This window comes from Phoenix dactylifera, unplaced genomic scaffold, assembly GCF_009389715.1.
Source record: "Phoenix dactylifera cultivar Barhee BC4 unplaced genomic scaffold, palm_55x_up_171113_PBpolish2nd_filt_p 000787F, whole genome shotgun sequence".
In the NCBI taxonomy this organism is placed as follows: Eukaryota; Viridiplantae; Streptophyta; class Magnoliopsida; order Arecales; family Arecaceae; genus Phoenix; species Phoenix dactylifera.
This window is the reverse complement of record NW_024068156.1, coordinates 87,560-110,157: the sequence shown is the minus strand read 5'-3', so window position 1 is coordinate 110,157 and position 22,598 is coordinate 87,560. Positions and strand designations below refer to the sequence as shown.

General features: G+C 39.6%; 1 long non-coding RNA gene across 1 annotated transcript; it reads right to left on the bottom strand.

Annotated features, from left to right (window-relative positions):
• Nucleotides 1-18,090: 18,090 nt before the first annotated feature.
• Nucleotides 18,091-18,691, bottom strand: LOC120107185. Its single transcript, XR_005509099.1, has 2 exons — nt 18,568-18,691; nt 18,091-18,483 (listed from the first exon to the last, which is right to left on the bottom strand). It is a non-coding gene; the product is annotated as an uncharacterized LOC120107185 (long non-coding RNA).
• Nucleotides 18,692-22,598: the final 3,907 nt, after the last annotated feature.

Genomic DNA, 22,598 nt, shown 5'->3' with positions numbered 1-22,598 from the left:
ATCAATTGATGAGTGAGTGGTTTAGTTAATATAAATTGAGTGTGTGTGGTGAAGTTAGAACAATACACAATACAAACACACAAGAAGTATAGTGGTTCGGTGCTCTCCTAAGCACCTACGTCCACTCTCCAAGCGTTCCCTTGGAAATTCACTATAATCCCGCGGATTACAGTTGGATTGTTTTCCATGTTCACAATCCAAAAACCTTTACACTTTGGTTTTCCGGGATCACCAAAAATCTATGTTGGTTTTGCGGGCTCACCAACAACCTACACCGTTGGTTTTACGGGCTCACCAATAAACCTTACAAAGTAATTAAGAAGAAAGTTTGAAACTTCTAAAAGAGCAAATATAACAATTTTACACTAATAGAAGAGCTGAGAAAATAGTTATCGCTTTGAGGATGCTCTTCTCTTCTTTGCCAAGGTTACTTCACTTCACAATGGTTTGGTGGAGCTGTTGAATGCACACTCAGATTACTCAACCACCTCCTTTTTGAGACTTAAATGGAGAACCTTGACGAAGGATGCTAGGGCTTGCTTTTACTTGAATGAACTATTGATTTTTTGACCAAAGATACTTCCTCTGATGAATAGTATCACTTTAAATACTTTTCCACCTCTATTGGTCACTCCCCATTGGTTAGATTTGAAAAACTAGCCATTACTAGCCGTTGGGAGGTCAAAAAGTACTTATGCAGAACTAGCCGTTATCCCCTTGTCCGTGCTGGGGTCGACCCAAACCTTCCTAAGGTCGAGTCAACTTACTGTTCATCAGACTTGGGGTCGACTCAACTTCCTCTGGGGTCGACCCAACTTTTTCTGGGGTCCACCCCTGCTACAGTGGGGTCGGCCTTCTCAAGAACCACAGAACCTTGTATTTTCGGCTGCTTTCACTGGGGTTGACTCAAGCTTTCTTGGGGTCGACCCGTGCTACAGTGGGGTCGACTCAAGTTCCATTGGGGTCGACCCTCTCAGGGATTCCAAAAACATGGTTTTGAACACATATCCTTGGGGTCGACTCATGTTCAGTTGGGGTCGGCTCCATTGGGGTCGACTCAAGTGTTCTTGGGGTCGGCTCAAGGAATCTTGGGGTCGACTCTCTCAGTGAATTCCAGAGAGTTGTTTTCTTGAGGCTTCAAACTGGGGTCGGCTCAAGGTTCTTTGGGGTCGGCTCCTCACCTGGGGTCGGCTCAAAGATACATGGGGTCGGCTCCACTTACTGTTCATCTGTACCATTTTTGCAGAGGTATGCCAGATGGTTCCAAGATGTGCCAGGGTCGACTCCACTTGTACTGGGGTCGACTAATTCACACTTTCCTACATCTTAAGGTTAGACTAATTTATATAATCAATGAACCATATTTCAAGTAATTTTGAGTGTAAGCCACGATAGAACTACATACCCTTAACAATAAAATGACTGTTTTGCCCTTAAGAGTATATTTCACTTGAAACTTTGCTGAATTAGATTAAAAGTTCTCTATTACTTTTCTACTACAAATTTTATCCCGTTGTTAATCATTGGAAGATTTCTTGATCTCATTCTCTCAATATATCATGAATGTATCGAAGGTGTCGTATTCATTAGTGATGTATCACGTTAAGCTATTTTATTAATTTGATATTCCTTCAATGGTTGTGTTAATCATCGAAATAACACTATCATCCTCAGGGGTCCTAGACGACTACCTCAGTCGCCTATGGGTTAGGCTGATGCAGGTGTATGGACGTTATACAACTTGCATGCCACTTTCAGGGTATTAAATGGCTGAATTTAGAAAAGTCATTAAAATGAAAGTTTCATGTCTCTTTCTCTTCTTTCCAACAAGCCTAAGAACATTAAAATCAGAGTTATGGTTGGAAAGTTATAGGTATTTTAAGAGGCAGGTGTCTTTTGACCTTTTAAATTCTCTAAGAGAATTTAGTTTTGGCTTTAATGTCTTTTATTATGTGAGTTACCCATATTAAGGTGACTCTCGATCTTTCATTTTCTTTTGTCTTTTCATGTTACCCATGAGTTGCCTATAAATAGTCATGAATTGTAATGAGGAGGCATCCAAGTTATTTGAATGAAAGTTATCTTCCTCCTTACACAAGAAATTGTTCGTCTTTTCTCCTACTTTTATTGGATTGCAAATTGATCCAAGCGGTATCAAGTGGTATCAGAGTGAGGTTATCATCTCTTGACGTTTTGAGAGGAATCCTATCACATTTCTCGTGGTGGTGTTAACGCAAGCTTCAACCAACCATGGCAAGCCGAGGCAACCAAGGTCCTTCTAGCGATGAAGAACCTCGAAGAGAACGAGATCCTCGCGACATAGAGAATGATGAGTTGCAGCGGCAAGTCCAAAATCTTACCGAAAGTTTGGCTCGTTATGAGCAAAATCCGAGTGAAGAGGAGGGCGGCACCACTGAAGAAGATCACAGCACCTTCCGTGACCAAAGTTCACGTCGTGGTAGGAGGAACAACTCTTCTTCATCTCACCAACATCGTCATCAATTTCGATTTACAGACATCAGGGTAGACATTCCTGAGTTTGAAGAAAAAATGCAACCCGACATCTTTCTAGATTGGCTCAACACTGTTGAGCGAATCTTTGACTACAAAGAGGTCCCCAATGAGCTTAAAGTCAAGATCGTAGCCATCAAGCTTCGAAAGCATGCATCAATCTAGTGGGAGCGCCTCAAGTTGCAAAGAGCAAAGGAGGGCAAATCCAAGATTCATACTTGGAAGAAAATGAAGAAAGAGCTTCGCAAAAAGTACCTTCCCAAAAATTACCTTCAAGATACATTTCTCACTATGTATCAATTCACTCAAGGGATGCGAACCGTGGAGTACACTGAAGAGTTCGACAATCTTATGGTTCGTTGTGGTGTAGCGGAGCCCGAAGAGCAAACAATAGCTCGTCACCTTAGCGGATTGAGGCGTGACATCCATGATATGGTACACCTCCATTCTTTTATTTCTCTTAATGATGTTATTAAACTTGCTATTAAAGTGGAACACCAACTTCAACAACGGCGAGAAAAGGGTTCAACAAATGCTCCTGAAGGCTGAAATTTCAAGTGTGAGGGCATTCCTAACCAGAGGAGTGCATCGCAGTCTCATTCGTCTTCTACATCCAAGCCAACCACGACAGTGAAAAAAGATGCTTCATCTTCTTCTCGGCCAACATCATCTCGACCTCAATGTTTCAAGTGTTCTGGCTATGGGCACATTGCTTCTGAGTGTCCAAATAGAAGAATGGTTTCTCTTGTCGAAGAAGGTGATGGTGAAGAAAATGAGTCAGATTCTATATATGATGAAATTGAAGAAGACATTACATATAGTGATCATGGTGAAGCTCTTGTGGTCCGACGAACCCTGAATTCAATATGAAGCGAAGATGATCACATGTGGCTCCGGCACAACATCTTTCATACTCGATGTACGGCTCATAGCAAAATTTGCAATGACATTATCGATGGAGGAAGTTGCGAGAATTGCGTCTCAATGAAGATGGTGGAAAAGTTGAAACTTAAGACAGAACCTCATCACCACCCATATTCTCTTTCTTGGCTCAAGAAAGGAAATGAGGTAAAAATTTTCCAACGTTGCCTTGTTCAATTTTCAGTTGGAAAAAATTATCGTGATGAAATATGGTGCGACGTGGTTCCTATGGATGCTTGCCATTTACTTTTGGGGAGGCCATGGTTATTTGATAGGAGGGTCGTTCATGATGGATACAAAAATACTTATGCATTCTTAAAGGATGGTGTCAAAATAACCCTTGGGCCTTCAAAAATGGACAACACACCCAAACCCATTAAGGGATAGGGAAGTACCTTTTTGTCTATGGCAGAATTTGAAGTTGAAATTCGAGAAGCCTCCCAAGCATATGCTCTCATAGGGGTGGAATTTAACTCGGAGGGCAATTTATTGCCACCCAAGATTACTTCTTTTTTGCAAGAATTTCGAGATGTGGCTTCCGATGAAATTCCTTCTGGTCTTCCACCAATAAGGAAATTCAACATTGCATTGATCTTGTGCCAGGTGTAACTTTACCAAACAATGCGGCATATAGAATGAGTTCCAAGGAGCATGAAGAATTGCAAAGACAAGTGAACGAGTTGGTGGCCAAAGATTTGGTACATGAAAGCATGAGTCCATGTGCGGTTCATGCCTTACTTGTCCCCAAAAAGGATGGAACATGGCGCATATGTATTGATAGCCGAGCTGTTAACAAAATCACCATCAAATACCGTTTTTCAATCCCTCGGCTAGACGACATGTTAAATCAACTTGCCGGCGCTTGCATCTTCTCCAAGCTTGATCTTCGAAGTGGCTATCATCAAATTTGCATGAGACCGGATGACGAATGGAAGAAGGCATTCAAGACAAGAGATGGACTATATGAATGGCTTGTGATACCATTTGGGCTCTCTAATGCACCAAGCACATTCATGCGCCTCATGAATCAAATCTTCAAGCCTTATATAGGTAAATTTGTCGTTGTTTACTTTGATGACATTTTGGTCTATAACAGGAATCAAGAGCAACACTTGGAGCATCTTAGACAAATTTTTATGATGTTGCAAAGGAGAAGCTCTATGTCAACCTTTGCAAATGCGACTTCTTGACCGATAGCCTAATATTTTTGGGTTATATGGTCACCGCCAACGGCATCAAAGTTGATCCTAAGAAGATTGAAGCTATCTCTAGTTGGCCAGTACCTCGTACCATTTACGAGATCCGGAGTTTTCATGGGTTGGCCACATTTTATCGAAGGTTTATACGGCATTTCAGTTCTATTATAGCCCCCATCACAAATTGTATGAAAGGTGGATCCTATCAATGGACTATGAAGGCTTAAGAAAGTTTTGAAAAGCTTAAGGTATTAAAGACAACGGCCCCTATCCTTGCCTTGCCAGATTTTGAAAAAGTTTTCGAGGTGGATTATGATGCCTCTAATGTGGGCATTGGCGCGGTGCTTAGTCAAGAAGGACGCCCTATTGCCTTCTTTAGTGCCAAACTTAGAGATGGGCGAAAGAACTATTCAACATATGATAAAGAATTTTATGCTATTGTTGAGGCTCTTCATCATTGGCGGCACTATCTTGTAACTAAGGAATTTGTTCTCCACTCCGATCATGAAGCCTTGCAATTTCTCAATACTCAACACAAGCTTAGTGCAAGACATACCAAGAGGATTGAATTTTTACAATCTTTTACCTTCACCATCCGGAAGTCTCAATCAAGTTGCGGATGCTCTTAGTCGAAGACATGCTTTGTTGTCAACCTTGGAGATTAAGGTAATCGGTTTTGATTTCATCAAAGATCTCTATTTTAATGATGACTATTTTGGCGAGATTTGGGCTCGATGCAGTGATGCTCCTCATGAAGATTATTCAATTCAAGAAGGTTACTTGTTTAAAGGTAACCAATTATGTATTTCTAATTGCTCTCTTCGCCAAGCAATCATCAAAGAAGCCCACAATGGAGGACTTGGAGGACACTTTGGCCAAGACAAGAGTTTAATCCTTGTCAAAGAAAATTTCTTTTGGCCGAAGATGAGAAACGATGTAGAGAGACATGTCAACTTATGTCGAACCTGCCATATTGCCAAAAGCCGAGCTCAAAACACCGGCCTTTATACTCCTCTTCCTGTACCTCAAGCTCCATGGGAGGATGTAAGTATTGATTTCGTCCTTGGTCTTCCTCGCACTCAACATGGAAAGGATTCGGTCATGGTGGTTGTTGATCGATTATCTAAAATGGCACATTTTGTACCTTGCGAGAAGACCTATGATGCATCTAAAATTGCTGATCCTTATTTTCGAGAGATCGTCAAACTTCCCAGCATCCCAAAGACTTTCACTTCGGACCAAGATCCAAAATTTGTAGGACACTTTTGGCAGACTCTATGAGCGAAATTGGGCACCAAACTTCAGTTCAGTTCTTCTCATCATCCACAAACCGATGATCAAATGGAAATGGTAAATCGAAGCCTTGGCAATCTTATTCGAAGTTATTTGGGCAACAACAAGAAGCAATGGGACTTAATTCTTCCTCAAGCGGAGTTTGCTTACAACCACTTAAGTAGTTCTACTACCGGTGCTAGTCCTTTTGAGATCGTCTTTGGGTGCAATCCTAATGGTCCCCTTGATCTAGCTCCCCTTCCTCATGTTGTTCGATTTAGCGGTGATGCAGAAGCACGGGCTAATGAAATCAAAAAGATGCATGAGCAAGTTTGATCCAAGATTGAAAAGAGCAATCAAAAGTTTAAGGAGAGAGCTGATAAGTATCGACGTTCGGCATCATTTAAAGAAGGTGATCTTGTATGGATTCATCTTCGTAAAGAACGATTCCCCCATGGACGATATAGCAAATTACAAGATCGTGCCGATAGACCATTTCGAGTTCTTAAGCGTATTGGAGAAAATGCCTATCAAATTGAACTTTCCGATGACTATGGAGTTTCTGCTACCTGATCTAATTCCATATCATGATGATGAAGAGGCATTGGACAACTCGAGGACGAGTTGAGCTTCAACCGGGGGAGTATGATGCAGGTGCATGGATGTCATACAACTTGCATGCCATTTTTAGAGTATTAAATGGCCAAATTTAGAAAAGTTATTGAGATGAAAGTTTCAGGTCTCTTTCTCTTCTTTCCAACAAGCCTAAGAACATTAAAATCAGAGTTATGGTTGGAACATTATAGGTATTTTAAGAAGCAAGTATCTTTTGACCTTTTAAGTTCTTTAAGAGAATTTAGTTTTGGCTTTAATGTCTTTAATTATGTGAGTTACCCATATTAAGGTGACTCTTGAGCTTCCATTTTCTTTTGTCTTCTCATGTTACCCATGACTTGCCTATAAATAGTTATGAATTGTAATGAGGAGGCATCCAAGTTATTTGAATGAAAGTTATCTTCCTCCTTACACAAGAAATCGTTCATCTTTTCTCCCACTTCTATTGGATTGCAAATTGATCCAAGCGGTATCATAGGCCGACCCTGCATCTGGGTCAACCACATGACACGGTCACATCAACCCTAGAATAATGCTCTAGAGATCATGCAAGGCCTAAAATAAACAAATTTTAAATAATTCTAGAAATTTAATCAATAATTAATAGCCAATTAATCTAACTAAATAAATCCATCATAATCAAATAACTAACTTGTTCAATTTATGAAATTTTTAAATGTTCATCGATATTAGGAAAAACTAACTAATAACTCTGATACTCGAACTCTACGTGCAATCCATTCAAATAAACATCTTGTAACTCTGAAAAAAAAAAGCAACAAATGGATATATATTAACTTTTCAGCCCAAAAAATTCTCCATGCACACACACCAGCTTGAATATGGAGAACATTTTTTAGCAAATACAAAGCAGATAAAAATTAGTATAATGCTCCAATGGTTATAACCATACCATCATATATTTCAAGTTTAACGATATGGGAACTTAATTATATATATCACCATAAATGGAAGTCTCGAGATACATATCATATGTCACCAAATCAGCAACTCTATTCAACAGCAATTCAGTTGAATTACTTATCATTAACCGATTAACACAACTCATATCCTGACAGCATTATTATTCCAGCACTAGACTAGTCCCGCCCATGCTCTAGCCCATGATAGGCCAAAACACATACTATATTTCCTGCCATGGCCAATAACCATAATATTGCATCTCAATCGCAGCTGATATCACATATATCATGTTTCACAGTGGTCAGATAGTCTAGTTACTCCTCTTGTTCCCGATCTCATAGTTATGAAAAATTCAATATACTTATAGTTAAGCATAATTTATCATCTTGATTTGATTCCGGTATTGGACTAATCCCAGTCAAGCTCCAACTTATGCCAAACCAAACACATACCATGCTTCAGCCTATGGACGACAATCATAATATCACAACTTAACCCACAATTGACATACCATTTTTCACACATAGCCGGCTAATGCAAATGCCCTCTCTTTTTTCCACTCTTACAATTATATAAAATTCAATTTAATCATGTCACAACTATGATTAACCTACAATTCATTATTTGGAATTGATTTTTTGGTATTGGACTAGTTACAACCATGCTCCAGCTCGTAATAGGCCAACATAATGCTGCAACTCAGTCCAAGACTGATCCATCACATACACCACATTTCTTCCATGACCAACTAGTCCAGATGCCTCCCATACCCCATCTTATAATTACATCAATATCATGATTTTCCTTAATTTATGTACACTTTACATGATTTCTATAACAAATCACTAGTTAATAAGTTTTATGCAGAGGTAGACGAAGTAAAATCACATCATCAAATCATCAGCACATAATATACATACCAAAATATGTAGAATACTCGCAATCATACAAATAACAACATGAATTATTTATTTCAGTCATGAATATATAATACATCTACTTACAAATTTTTCATAATCATATAGATTATTGTGTTTAAGAGATTCTTACCTCCACCAATGATAGACTCAAATACAGCAAAAACCGATCTACTCCTCGATTTATGAACCAAGGGGCAAAGTATCCTGCTCAACGCTTTCTTGCTCAGGCAATTGCTCACCTACAGAGCCAGACCTCATCATCAGTCATAACCACCCCATGAATTATGGTAGATGATCATAATAAAGTCAGCCTGAACCTCCTCCTAGAGTTGCATAATTTTGATCCAAGGACCTTCCTAGGGCCGCATAACGCCATCTCGTAACTCTCCTAAAGCCGCATAATGTCATTCTGTAACCCTCCTAAGGTCGCATATACTGATCTGAAAATTTTTTTAGTTTGCAATATCGGCTTGGAGCCTCTAGTTGTTCAATGCTAGCTTGAGACCCGTCCAAGGGTAGCCCAAATTCACAAAGTACTTAAACCCACCATTGGTCTACTAAAACATATAGAGAGAGAAAGATAGAAGAGTAGAGAGAGAAAGAGTGAAGAGATAGAAAGAGAGGAGAAAGAAAAGAGAAGAGAGAGAAAAGTCTTCTTTCCCAAATAGGGGAGACTACGGGCTCTCGTTCTCAAATCGAGCAGCGGGAAGGCTGGTGGACGGTGACCTGCAGCGGCATCCGACGGTGGCAATGGTGACGACCCCTCCAACGGGCCACGGCCGGTAGTGGTCGGCAAGAACTAAGGAAGAAGAATAAAATAGGGGAGACCTTGTTCACACCCCTCCAGCATCTCGCCGGCTCAAATCAAGCGGCAATAACAGCTAGAAGACCGAAAACAGAAGAAGAAAAGAAGGATTAGCAACCTCACCTTGCTCCCGATGAAATCTCATGGCCCAAACGACGGCAAATCCTCTACGAAAAGCTCAAAAATCCAACTCTAATCAAGGGCTTTAAGGTGGATGCTTCAGAGGAGGGAAGGTGTTTCTTTTTTTATAGCCAAAATTTGGTGCTTAAGGAATGGAAAATGGAGTCCTAAACCTCTCCGCCGGTAGGAATCGGGGAAGAAGATGGACTCCTTCCAAAAGTACTCTTCCTCCCGTGTCACGTGAGATACAACTATTTTTTTAGGAGAAATTAACTCCCCACCCTCCGGATGACTCGGGTATAACAAACCGTCCCTATTGACCAAAAATGAAACTTTCGGTCCAACGGCTCTCGAAACTATAATTCTCGGTCCCTGGGAGGAAAAATGTCTCAAGAAAATGTGCCGAATATGCCCCGATCTAGTATTTTGAAGGCGGGAAATTAAGACGTTTGGAGTTTCCGTAATCCCTGGCCAACGGAAGAGGAGATTTGGTTTGAAGGCGGGAGGAAGTTAGTCGTTTGGAGTTTCCGTAATCCCTGTTCGCATGGCCAACGGAAGCCATATTCGGTTTGAAGGCGGGAGAAGGTGACCGTTGGAATTCCAGAGAAGACTTTGGAGCTCCACAAGCATAGTCCTCTGTTCTTTGAGGTTCCAACGGACTGTATGCCAGTCGGGGGCCAATGGAAGGCTTTTTGGTTTGAAGTCCTCTGTTCTTTGGAGCTCCACAAGCATAGTTTTGCATAGTTTTCTGTTCTTTGAGGTTCCAACGGACTGTATGCTTATCGGGGGGCCAACGGAAGGCTTTTTGGTTTGAAGTTCTCTGTTCTTTGAGTTTCCAACGGACTGTATGCTTATTGGGGGGGCCAACGGAAGGCTTTTTGGTTTGAAGGCAGGAGAAGGTTACCGTTGGAAGTCCAGTGAAGAGTTTTGAAGGCGGGAGAAGAGTCTGTAGGGCCTGTTTGCCACACCTATTTGCCGTTGGAAACTAACTGGAGTTGAGAGAGAACTCCATTTTTCTGTTTGAACTCCATCCGGCAAGCAGATTATATGCAGATTACCCATCTGTTTGAACTGGAGTCTTGTCTTCTTTGATAAACAGATTACCCATCTTGTTTCGTTTTGCCATAGGGTGTGGGGAATTAACTTAACTGTTTTCTTTGTTTATGAATGCCTTGTTCTGCTCCAGTGTGCCATCTTCTTCTGTTTTGCCTTAGGGTGTGGGGAATTAAGATCAGGTGTGCCTCTAACTTTGTTTTAACAGAGATATTTTGCTGATGTGCCTCTAATTCTGCACTCTTCGTCTGACTTTGTTATAACAGAGCTGAGCTTCAAGAATTGTCTCCAAATCATTTGTGCTGATCCCTCCTATTTTCATTATCATGGCTTCAAAGAACAGTAGTAGCCCGATTTTCATGGCCATTTGTTGTTACGGTAGCGAAGCTGTTATTATTTCCATCTGTGAGGACACAACTCTTGATCAAATATTCAAAAAAATAGTGGAAAGGTGGAGACATTTATCTTCTACAATGATAGAAATTAAGTTTTATATTCCAAATAAATCTAGAATGCTTGTTACGCTCATGAGCGATAAAGATGTTCATAACATGCATCAAATACATGTGAACTTAAATGCGGCAGTGATCGAGATGGTTGTTACTCATTCTCCAAGCTTGATCGAAGCTGCTGATGCGGTAATCAATACCAGGTATTTCATATTTGAAATTTTATTTTGTTCATTTGAAGCTAAAAGAACATTAATAAGTGTGCTGAAATTATGTTTATCGTTTTGTATGGACAGTGGCTCATCCCATGGTGCTGAAATTAGTTGGAGATCCAAAAATATTTCAAAGAGTAGCTCAAGTAATTTTGTCCAAGTTGTTGAAGAAACGAGAGCTGCAATTGAAGAGGAAGGAAGTTAAAGAAATTCATTGGATGCTTGGAAAAGCTGTATAGAGGGTGTTGGTCAGGAGTTCAGAAATGTCGAAACTCTTCGTGACAGCATTCGCAACTTTTGTATCGCAAATTGCAGAGATTTTGTGTTCATGAAGAACGATCGTGAGCGAGTTACTGTGGAATGTGCATATGAAGAATGTGAATGGCGTATCTATGCTTCTCGACTTGGTAATGGTGAAAAGTTTGCAATTAAAAAAATGAACGGTAACCATACATGTGGAGGAGGGATGCAAGTCCGGTCGCATCTGAAGGCTTCGAAATGTTGGGTTTCGAACATTGTTAAAGATAAACTTCAAGATATGCCATTATATAAGCCGACTGACATTGTAAAAGATATTCATCGGGAATATGGTGTTCAATTGCCGTATCATCAAGCTTGGCATGGTAAGGAGCTGGCTATGAAGGAGATTTATGGTGATATATCACTATCTTATGACCGAATTCGGTGGTATTGCGATGCCATTGTTCAAACCAACCCCGGCAGCATTACAGAGTACGAAACAATTGAAGGTCGATTCAGACGTCTGTTCATTTGTTTTTATGCTTCACTATTGGGTTTCATAAAAGGATGTCGACCTCTAATTTTTATGGATGGAACATTTATAAAATATAAGGATGGGGGTGTATTGCTTGGCGCCACCGCCAAAGATGGCAATGATGATATGTTTCCTATAGCTTATGGTGTGGTAGATACAGAAACTGATGAAAACTGGGAATGGTTTTGCCAGATTTTCAAAAAAGCTATTCATAGTTGCAGTGCATATCATGGTCAAAAGTTCACATTTATGACAGATAGACATCAGAGAATTATTAAATCGGTGCCGAAGTACTTTCCTCGTTGCTACCACTCATATTGTATTCGTCATGTGAAAGAAAACTTCAAGAATCAGGTTTGCATCATAATATTGTAAATAATTTTAAGTAGAAAGTATCTAAGTAATATACCATCCGGTATGTCTGATATTTAATTATGATCGCAGGTGCTTGTCCATTATCGTGCAGCTGACAGAAAGAGGCTGCTTGATTTAGTAAATGCTGTTGCGTATACTCCAAGGCTTAATGTTTTTCAAAAGCTAATTGGGAAGCTTACATCAGAAGCTCCTGATGCTTCCACCTTTCTCCTACATGCCAACCCCGAGCATTGGGCAAATGCAATTTTTCCAGGTCCACGTTGGGCGCACTATGACATCTAACGTGGCTGAGTGTTTTAATAGTTGGATCTTGGAGGCTCGTCATCTGCCTGTCCCTCAGATGGTTGACCATATCAGGCTTCAAATTATGCAGATGATGCATGAACGGCGTAATCAAGGATATAGCATTCAAACCCACCTATGTCCAGATGCTGAGAAAGTGTTACATAAAAATGCAGAAGACGGTCGGAGATTATCCGTGTTTACGTCCAACATAATGATATATGACGTAAAGGATACAAACTACTCATGCAAAGTTGACCTCCAGAATTGCAGCTGCTCTTGTGGCGAGTGGCGAATCTTCGGCATGCCATGTAAGCATGCTTGTGCTTGCATCGAGAAGGCCGGCAGATCCTTGTACCAATTCACTGACATTTGGTTCCAAGCTGAATTGTATAGAGCAACATATGCCGAAGCAATTAATCCAATTCCTGATATTGAGGAGCCGCACAGTGCATCTGAAGAGATTCACATTCTACCCCCTATGAAAAAGACACGTCCTGGCAGGCCTAAAAAGAAGAGAAGACCTTCTTAAGTTGAGTTAGTACGTGATATGAGATGTGGACGATGCGGGAAGCTTGAGCACAACAGAAGGACATGTAATGAGGTCATACTGTAAACAATATGGTGCTCTAGTTTACATTGAAGGTATGGAACACCTTTGGCACACCCTTGGCACAACTTTTGCACACCCTTGGCACACCTTTGGCACACCATGGCATACAGTTTCAATCCCATGGCACGCCATGGCACACCATGTATTCTTATTATACATGGCATTATACACCATGTTTTTTAATAGAAATCTGAAGAAGAAAAAAAAACATCGCTTTAAGCTCTGTGCACACAGTTACCTGTTACCTGCACTCAGATATGGTTTCTGTGCACACAGTTACCTGTTACCTGCACTCAAATATGGTTTCTGTGCACACTTAAAACTTAAGCAATCTGATTTTTTTTCCTTTACTTATCTGGTACTTTCAGATTTGAGATGGTCTGAAAGTGGTGCAATTGCAATGGCCCAAATGCTTATCGATGGTGCAGTCGAGTATGTATGCCTAACCTTTCATGTTTATGTTTCTTTTTCTTTGCCTTTCTAAAATGTATTTATGCTGCAAGTTCACATTACTTATATTTAGTAAATTTTTCCATTGTCGTCGTAGATGGGGAAGGATGTGGTGACGTTGTAGTAAAGGAAGACCTTTTGAAGTAAAGGAAGTTGATTGTTGATGTTGTCAACTAATACAAATTTTGGATTATTTCAGAATTTATCAATGTTGAATACTATTAAGTTCCTTTTTCAACTTAATTTGTTGATGTTAGCTGATGCTATGCCTTTTTGGGTGGCTGATTTATGTGGAGAGACCTTCTGTTGACTGGAATTGTTCAGAGAAAGCTTTTTAGGGCTAACTACAATATTTGATCTATAAACATGGTGTGCCATGGCACACAGTTTCAGATCCCCTGGCACACCAGTGTTGCTTGGTTCATTAAGCTTGAAACATACTTAACAAACCATGGCACACAGTAAATTAACCCCCAAACACAGTTTTCTGTTCTGTCTACACAGTTTATCGTTTACTACACACAGATATGATTTCTGTGCACACAGTTTATCGTTTATTGCACACAGATATGATTTCAGTGCACACAGTTTATTGCAGACAGATATGATTTCAGTGCACACAGTTTATTGCAGACAGATATGATTTCTGTGCACACAGTATACCCACCCCGTACGTCTCCAAGTGAATGTTTGTCAAAGCTGCGCGGTTAAATAAAAGGTGTGTGATAATTTATGATTCGATATATATAATGCCATCATTCGACAAACTTTCACAATCATGTTGTTTTGTACCAGCTTGAACACCTAGCTTTCTACTGGTGGAATATGAAGCTCTGAAGAGTACGCTGCAAATAACCCCATTCTAGTTAGGATTTCTGAGGAAGCATGGCCAATATGAAGAGTCACAACTGTGGCTTCATTTTTTATCTACTTTGTCAGTATTATCCTTTAGTGTGATACTCCACATCATCTAGTTATTTCAGTCAAATGGACTTGCATGGAGGCACTCCTTTTGCACACCCTTGGCACACCTTTCGCACATCTTTGGCACACCATGGCATACAATTTCAATCCCATGGCACGCCATGGCACCCCATGTATTCTTATTATACATGGTATTATACACCATGTTTTTCTAATTGAAATCTGAAAAAGGAAAAAAGAACACCGCTTTTAGCTCTGTGCACATAGTTACCTGTTCCCTGCACTCAGATATGGTTTCTGTGCACACTTAAAACTTAAGCAATCTGATTTTTTTCCTTTACTTATCTGGTACTTTCAGATTCGAGAAGGTCTGAAAGTGGTGCAATTGCAATGCCTCAAATGCTTATCGATGGTGCAGTCGAGTATGTATGCCTAACGTTTCTTTTTCTTTCTAAAATGTATTTATGCTGCAAGTTCACATTACTTATATTTGGTAAATTTTTGCATTGTCGTCGCAGATGGGGAAGGCTGAAGTAAAGGAAGTTGATTGTTGATGTTGTCAACTAATTGAATTTTGATCTATATACATGGTGTGTCATGGCACACCCTTGGCACACAGGGACTGTGCAAGTATGATCCTTGGATTTCAGAGAACTGATGCCAAAAAGGCAACAAAAATTACCTACGAGAAATTCCTGAGATTGGATCACAACAGCATTGCTGCAATTGAAGCCATGGATAAGCTTCCTTTATAATTTAAGTTGTAATATGTAAATTTTTGAGTTTACAAAAGAAATTGTGTTATGAAAGACAAGCTTCTCTCCATGGCTCACTATCTTATAATTCTTGAAACACACTTAATTAACCTTGGCACACATAAAATTAACCCCCAAACACAGTTTTCTGCTTTTTGCACACAATGTATTGATTACTGCACACAGATATGAGTTATGTGCACATAGTTAAGTTAAGCATTCCCTAATATGTAGAAAGAATGGAATCAGTTAATATGACGTCATAGCATATAGGCTGCTCTTGTCACGCACGTTTCCGCGAGTACTTAACCTTGAATGGTGAGTGTCGAATAACCTTATGACACAATTGCTCATGCCATGGCACACAGTTTCAGATCCCATGACACACACTAAATTAATCCTTAATATAGGCTGTTCTTGTAACATGGCTCATACTCGATTATGCTTGAAGCACACTTAATTAACCTTGGCACACACAAAATTAACCCCCAAATACAGTTTTCTGCTTTTTGCACACAATATATCGATTACTGCACACAGATATGAGTTATGTGCACACAGGTAAGTTAAGCATTCCCTAATATGTAGAAATAATGGAATCAGTTAATATGACGTCATAGCATATATGCTGCTCTTGTCACGCACGTTTCCGCGAGTACTTAACCTTGAATGGTGAGTGTCGAATAACCTTACGGCACAATTGCTCATGCCATGGCACATAGTTTCAGATCCCATGGCACACACTAAATTAATCCTTAATATAGGCTGTTCTTGTAACATGGCTCATACTCGATTATGCTTGAAGCACACTTAATTAACCTTGGCACACACAAAATTAACCCACAAACACAGTTTTCTGCTTTTTGCACACAATATATCGATTACTGCACACAGATATGAGTTATGTGCACACAGTTAAGTTAAGCATTCCCTAATATGTAGAAATAATGGAATCAGTTAATATGATGTCATGGCATATAGTTTCAGATCCCATAGCACACACTAAATTAACCCTTAATATAGGCTGTTCTTGTAACATGGCTCATACTCGATTATGCTTGAAGCACGCTTAATTAACCTAGGCTTAGGCACACACTAAATTTACCTCCAAATACAGTTTTCTGCTTTTTGCACACAGTTTATCGATTACTGCACACAGATATGAGTCATGTGCACACAGTTAAGTTAAGCATTCCGATTTATGTAGAGTATGGCGCATACTCGATTAAGCTGGAAACACACTTAATTAACCTTGGCACACACTAAATTTACCCCCAAACACAGTTTTCTGCTTTTTGCACACAGTTTATCGATTACTGCACACAGATATGAGTCATGTGCACACAGTTAAGTTAAGCATTCCCTAATATGTAGAAATAATGGAATCAGTTAATATGACGTTATGGCATACAGTTTCAGATCCTATGGCACACACTAAATTAACCCTTAATATAGGCTGTTCTTGTAACATGGCTCATATTCAATTATGCTTGAAGCACGCTTAATTAACCTAGGCTTAGGCACACACTAAATTTACCCCCAAACACAGTTTTCTGCTTTTTGCATACAGTTTATCGATTACTATACACAGATATGAGTCATGTGCACACAGTTAAGTTAAGCATTCCGATTTATGTAGAGTATGGCGCATACTCGATTAAGCTGGAAACACACTTAATTAACCTTGGTACACTCTAAATTTACCTCCAAACATAGTTTTCTGCTTTTTGCACACAGTTTATCGATTACTGCACATAGATATGAATTATGTGCACATAGTTAAGTTAAGCATTCTGATTTATGTAGAGTATGACGCATACTCGATTAAGCTGGAAACATACTTAATTAACCTTGGCACACTCTAAATTTATCCCCAAACACAGTTTTCTGCTCTGTGCACATAATTTATCGTTTACTGCACACAGATATGTGCCATGTGCACACAGTTAAGTTAAGCATTTCTTAATATGTAGAAATAATGAAATCAGTTACAACGACGTCGTACACACTTATTATTGTAAGCCTAGAGCATGGCGCATACTCGATTATGCTTGAAGCACGCTTAATTAACCTAGGCACACACTAAATTTACCCCCAAACACAGTTTTCTGCTTTTTGCACACAGTTTATCGATTACTGCACACAGATATGAGTTATGTGCACACAGTTAAGTTAAGCATTCTGATTTATATAGAGTATGGCGCATACTCGATTAAGCTGGAAACACACTTAATTAACCTTGGCACACTCTAAATTTACCCCCAAACACAGTTTTTTGCTCTGTGCACACAATTTATTGTTTACTGCACACAGATATGTGCCATGTGCACACAGTTAAGTTAAGCATTTTCTAATATGTAGAAATAATAGAATCGGTTACAATGACGTCGTACACACTTATTATTGTAAGCCTAGAGCATGGCGCATACTCGATTAAGCTGGAAACATACTTAATTAACCTTGGCACACACTAAATTTACCCTCAAACATAGTTTTCTGCTTTTTTGCACACAGTTTATCGATTACTGCACACAGATATGAGTATGTGCGCACAGTTTATCATTTACTGTACACAGATATTAGTCATGTGCACACAGTTAAGTCCTTAATGAGCAACTAATTTTTGAGTCCTCAGATTGTGATCAAGCAAAACATGGATGATTGTCAGTTTATCATTTACCTGGAAACAGAAGGGCCCAAAACATCTCACTGTCATGGCCTTTGGACACAAACAAAGATGTTCTCCATTTTGCACACAGTTACAATATGAACGACAGTTTCAATACTATCTGATTTTTGACCTGTACTTCCCATGGCACACAATCATATGATAGCGGCACGGCATGGGATAGTTAACATATGTAACTAGACATTTTATAAATCATTACAACCAATTTAGAGCACGACAAGATAGACAATAATGCCAATCATCTCAATAATACAAATGTATTCATCATAACTGTCTCATTGTTACATTACACAAAAAAAGAAAATGTAGGAATAGGTTGCCTGCTCTAATCTCTCTTTCTACATATCTTCTCATACCAATTCCAGAAACTATCATTTGTACTGCAATGGTCATTCAACAAAATATTGCCTACAACCCAGCTCCTGTATAAAGAGGGATCCTTGAACTGTTCCAGCAATGGTCTCGAAGTGCCCCATGTCAGTTCCTCCGCATACATGAGCAAGTATACCCCACAATCGAGAGTATCCGACATTTGCTGTGGACACTCTCGAATTTCATGAATGATAGTTTCCGGGATATGGTATCCTACACGGTCGCTTAGCCAAAATCGCAGAAATGATGCCTACATGGATGTGCAGAATATATTATTTTTAATATACCTGTGAATACAAAAAAAAATGTAACAAATCTTTCAACTGACACTCACAAATTTAATAGTATCGTTTGCATCATTGAAGCTCCACATGGAATTGTAGCATTGAAAACACTGCTGCTTCAAGTCCAAAACAAGTAAATACCAATGCCATCCCGTATTCATTGGAATGAATAGATATCTACAGTTTTGGAGATCGCAGAGTTCTATGCCCCTAACCATTTTATAATACTAGGCTGCAAGGACTGTAAAATACTTTTGGTAACATCAGCAGTTACCTCACCAATGCACAATAGATGTCGATTCACGGCAGCCTACAAAATTTATTATGTCAGAATACACATAATTTGTAGGAGAGTCTTAAAAAATTTTGGGTGATTCAGACCTGTATTTCATAGCGCAAGAATATAGATGGGTTATCAACGGACTCAGTATTTTCTCGATGCCAAAGCTCCATGACACGAAAGTAAACGTTGACGACCTGCATTTATTAAAAGAACTTCATCAAATAGAACCGTTGATATAAATTTATGTGAGGTATATGTCTTCAATTAACCTACATCACTGCGTAGTGGCCCATCATGTAGGAGCTGCTCTATAGCATCACCATTGCATGATGGTTTCAAAGTATCTGCATCCTCCCAAATGGTGTGCCTACAAAATTCATTCCAATGTTTAAGCTACTTACATAGTGATAAATGTGAAATTGCAAATTTAATTTAGGTAACTTACTCCATGTGATTTTCTTGAAGGAAGAAATCAATAGCTTCTTCATGGTACATAGGGAGCACACCTTCCCCCTTCCCGTAATACGTATGTTTCCTTACCATTTTTAGTTTACTCTTTGGCGTCTCCACTCTTTCAACATCAATGAATTTAGTGGTTTCTTCTAAAAGCTAAGTGAAATGAAATGAGAATACAACAATTTTACTTAGCAAAGAACATGATATGGACTTAGCAAATTGCATATGGTACGCTGAATATTTAAGGAACTGAACAAATTTGTATACCTCTATAGGGGGTGATGTTTCTTTGTCGAGTGGAATTGACTTGCGGAGCTCCATAAGTGCAATAGTGATAGGCTCCAATAATTTACTCAACCGAGTAGGCAAATCCTCCTTTTTAATTGCTAGTGCCATACTACCTTCACCTAGAGAGGCTATTTTTTGTTTCTTTTTTGCCCTTCTATAAGTATTTGGAAAGTGTGCTATGGCCTTTGCTTTCTCTGTTGCCTTTCGCTCACGTGCTCCAAACTTCACGCGCCGGCATAAGGAGGAAACATATTTCGTGGAGATAGGTCCACCTTCTTTCTCACCCTCAACATCAGTGGGCCAAATAACCTGATAACTTTATGCATTTCATGTAATAAACAAGATAGTATAATGATAAAAAAATATTTTATCAAAATCAAATAATTACATACCTCCACCTCATCTGCACTATCGTGAATCTCATCTTTCTCCACTACACCTTTGTCCTTAGCTTCAACTGTAGTATGCTCTTCACTCACCTAATAATGAGTTGTATTTAATTCATAACAACAACCATGATCCCCACGACAACATAGTTAATAATTCATCAAACATTGCTTACCTCAGTAAAATCTGTATCATGCTTAACATTTTCGTCATCCACTAAGAGACCATTATCTCGGAGGACCTTCTCAATTCTGGACACCCTCTTATCAACCAAAAACAAAGACCTCTCAGCCACTTTAAGCGGGTATGTAAGCTTTCCAATGTAGGTCCTTCACTCTGGCTGGATGATGGAAACTAAAACAACACAATTATCCAATTTAGAGTATGTCTTTAACTAAGTGCCACCAAATGAAATTAAATGTGTACCAAGTGGTTATAAGTATGTGCCGCAAAATAAAAGGTGCGTGCCACATGGAAATAAATGTGTACTACCTGACTTATCTCTTTCGGAGATTCTAATAGTGGCCTTCCTCGCGAGAGAAGGTGCAACTCCTCCTCTCTAGGCTCTAGCTTCTCAATCACCTATCGCAAGCAAAAACTTAAGTCTTACATCATGTAAAAATAAATGTGATGTTACAAATTAATATTCAAACCTGAAATTTTTGTAAGTTCTTCATAACTTTGGCAATCACGTCCACCTTGTGAGAAAATTTGGCATTGCTCCAACACAACAGACGTGGATACATAAACGGTGGCCGGTGGCTGCCTAAAAGGATATTTGAATGCTCAACAGCCCATACCTGCCAAAAACAATGTGAACATCAAATTTCAACACAATACATATCTTAACAATGAAATTAAAAAAAATATAAAGATGCTTACCACCAAAGCCACTGTGCATCCATCCATATATCCACCAGATCCATTCCCGCTGATGTTCCTTCTCCTGACACTCTCGGATATAATAGGTATCTGCTGCCGAACAAAAGGAAAAATGGCAAGACCCCAACTATATGAACCTAACCGGCCTAAATCATCAATATATGAACATAATGCCTTTGGAACATTGTAGTGTACAGTTGGAAACAGAATAGTGACAAAGAGGTTATAGAACCCATAATTTGGTAAAATCCTCTACATCTTATCGTCCTCTCTTTCCAACTAGTAATTGTAATCTATTTTTCTATTGCATCCCTACCGGCCTTTTTGTGGTCACCATCAAAAAAACGGGTGATAAGGTCAGAAGTAACCCTCCCCTCTCTATACAATTCTACCTCATCGCCCGTGGCACTCAAACCAAGGATGAGTGCAAACTCACTCCCTAAAAAAGGCACTAAAACTTTACCAAACCAAAAACCTTCCTCGACATCATCTCAAAAAGAGAGCAAAGTGTCTAGGACAGGCCTACTCTGCTTGATATATGGCAAACTTAGCATATGTCCAAAAGGAGTTGCGGTCACCCTATCATTCTGCTCCCGAGACATAGACTGCACAAGGGTGGCAATAAATTGGACATAGCGGCTGAAGTAGCCCCTTCCATTGACCATATTATTCGGGCCAACAGAACATGCTGTGCCTCTACTCTGAATTGGAGCCATATCAAATGTCTGCATCAAAAATATTAATGAAACACGTTATCCATAAAACAAATCTTTCAAGAATGCATTGTCAGACAAATAATAAACATCAAATTAAGAATCACTGCAGGGTAAAATAGAAGAAACAACAACCTTATATCATGTATTCGCAGGAAAACTATACCAATATATCACCTACCAATAATCTTCCCAGGGCAAAATCAATAATCGATTCCATAGCATTCAAAAAATGAAATCAAAAAATATTCAGAACAAAAAAAACGGAAAGCAAGAGAGATTACGATTTAGCTTCCACTATAGCCAGCATTATGGTTCTCAAAAAGTAAGAACAAATCTTCCCTAAGCCAAATCAATATTTCATTCCGTAACATTCAAAACCGAAAACAAAAATTTCTTCGGAACAAAAAATATGGGGAAGCAATATTGATTAGGGTTTAGCTTCGATAATAGCAAGCATTATGGTATCCACTAGCATTGGGGCGAGCGGAACCTTACCTGCGCATTCAGAATGCTTATCGAGGCAGACTCGATCGACAGGAAAGACGACTCCGTCGACTGGAAGAGGGACTCCGTCGACACGAACAGGAATCGTTCGAGAGGAAGAAGAAGAAGGGTTCTTTCCGAAGGGCGAGAAGAAAAATACTCGGTCGAGAGGGAAAGGAAGACGAAGAAGGGTTTCTTCCTGGGTCCAGAGGAAGAAGACAATGAGAGGAAGAGGAAGAGGACTCGCCCGAGCGGAAGAGGAGCAAAGGAAGCCGGAAAGTCCAACGGGATGAATAAAGGGTAGTTTCGTCACCATTTAGAAACCCAAAAACTCTCGGGATTGGGAGTTCAAAGACCGGTCAACAGGGACTATTCCTTATACTCCGGTCCAACACTGGACCGGTGATTAGTTTCCCCATTTTTTTATCCTATTAGTGCGCCAACATTCATGCAGCTCTTTTGGGCCTACGCAAGTTCGTGGGCCGGGCAAAGGACCAGACCCTTACACTAGTACAGCTAGTCATGGATGCCTCTAACATTTGAACTAAAAAATATTCAGGAGAGGTTGCTTTCCTTTGCTGTCTTT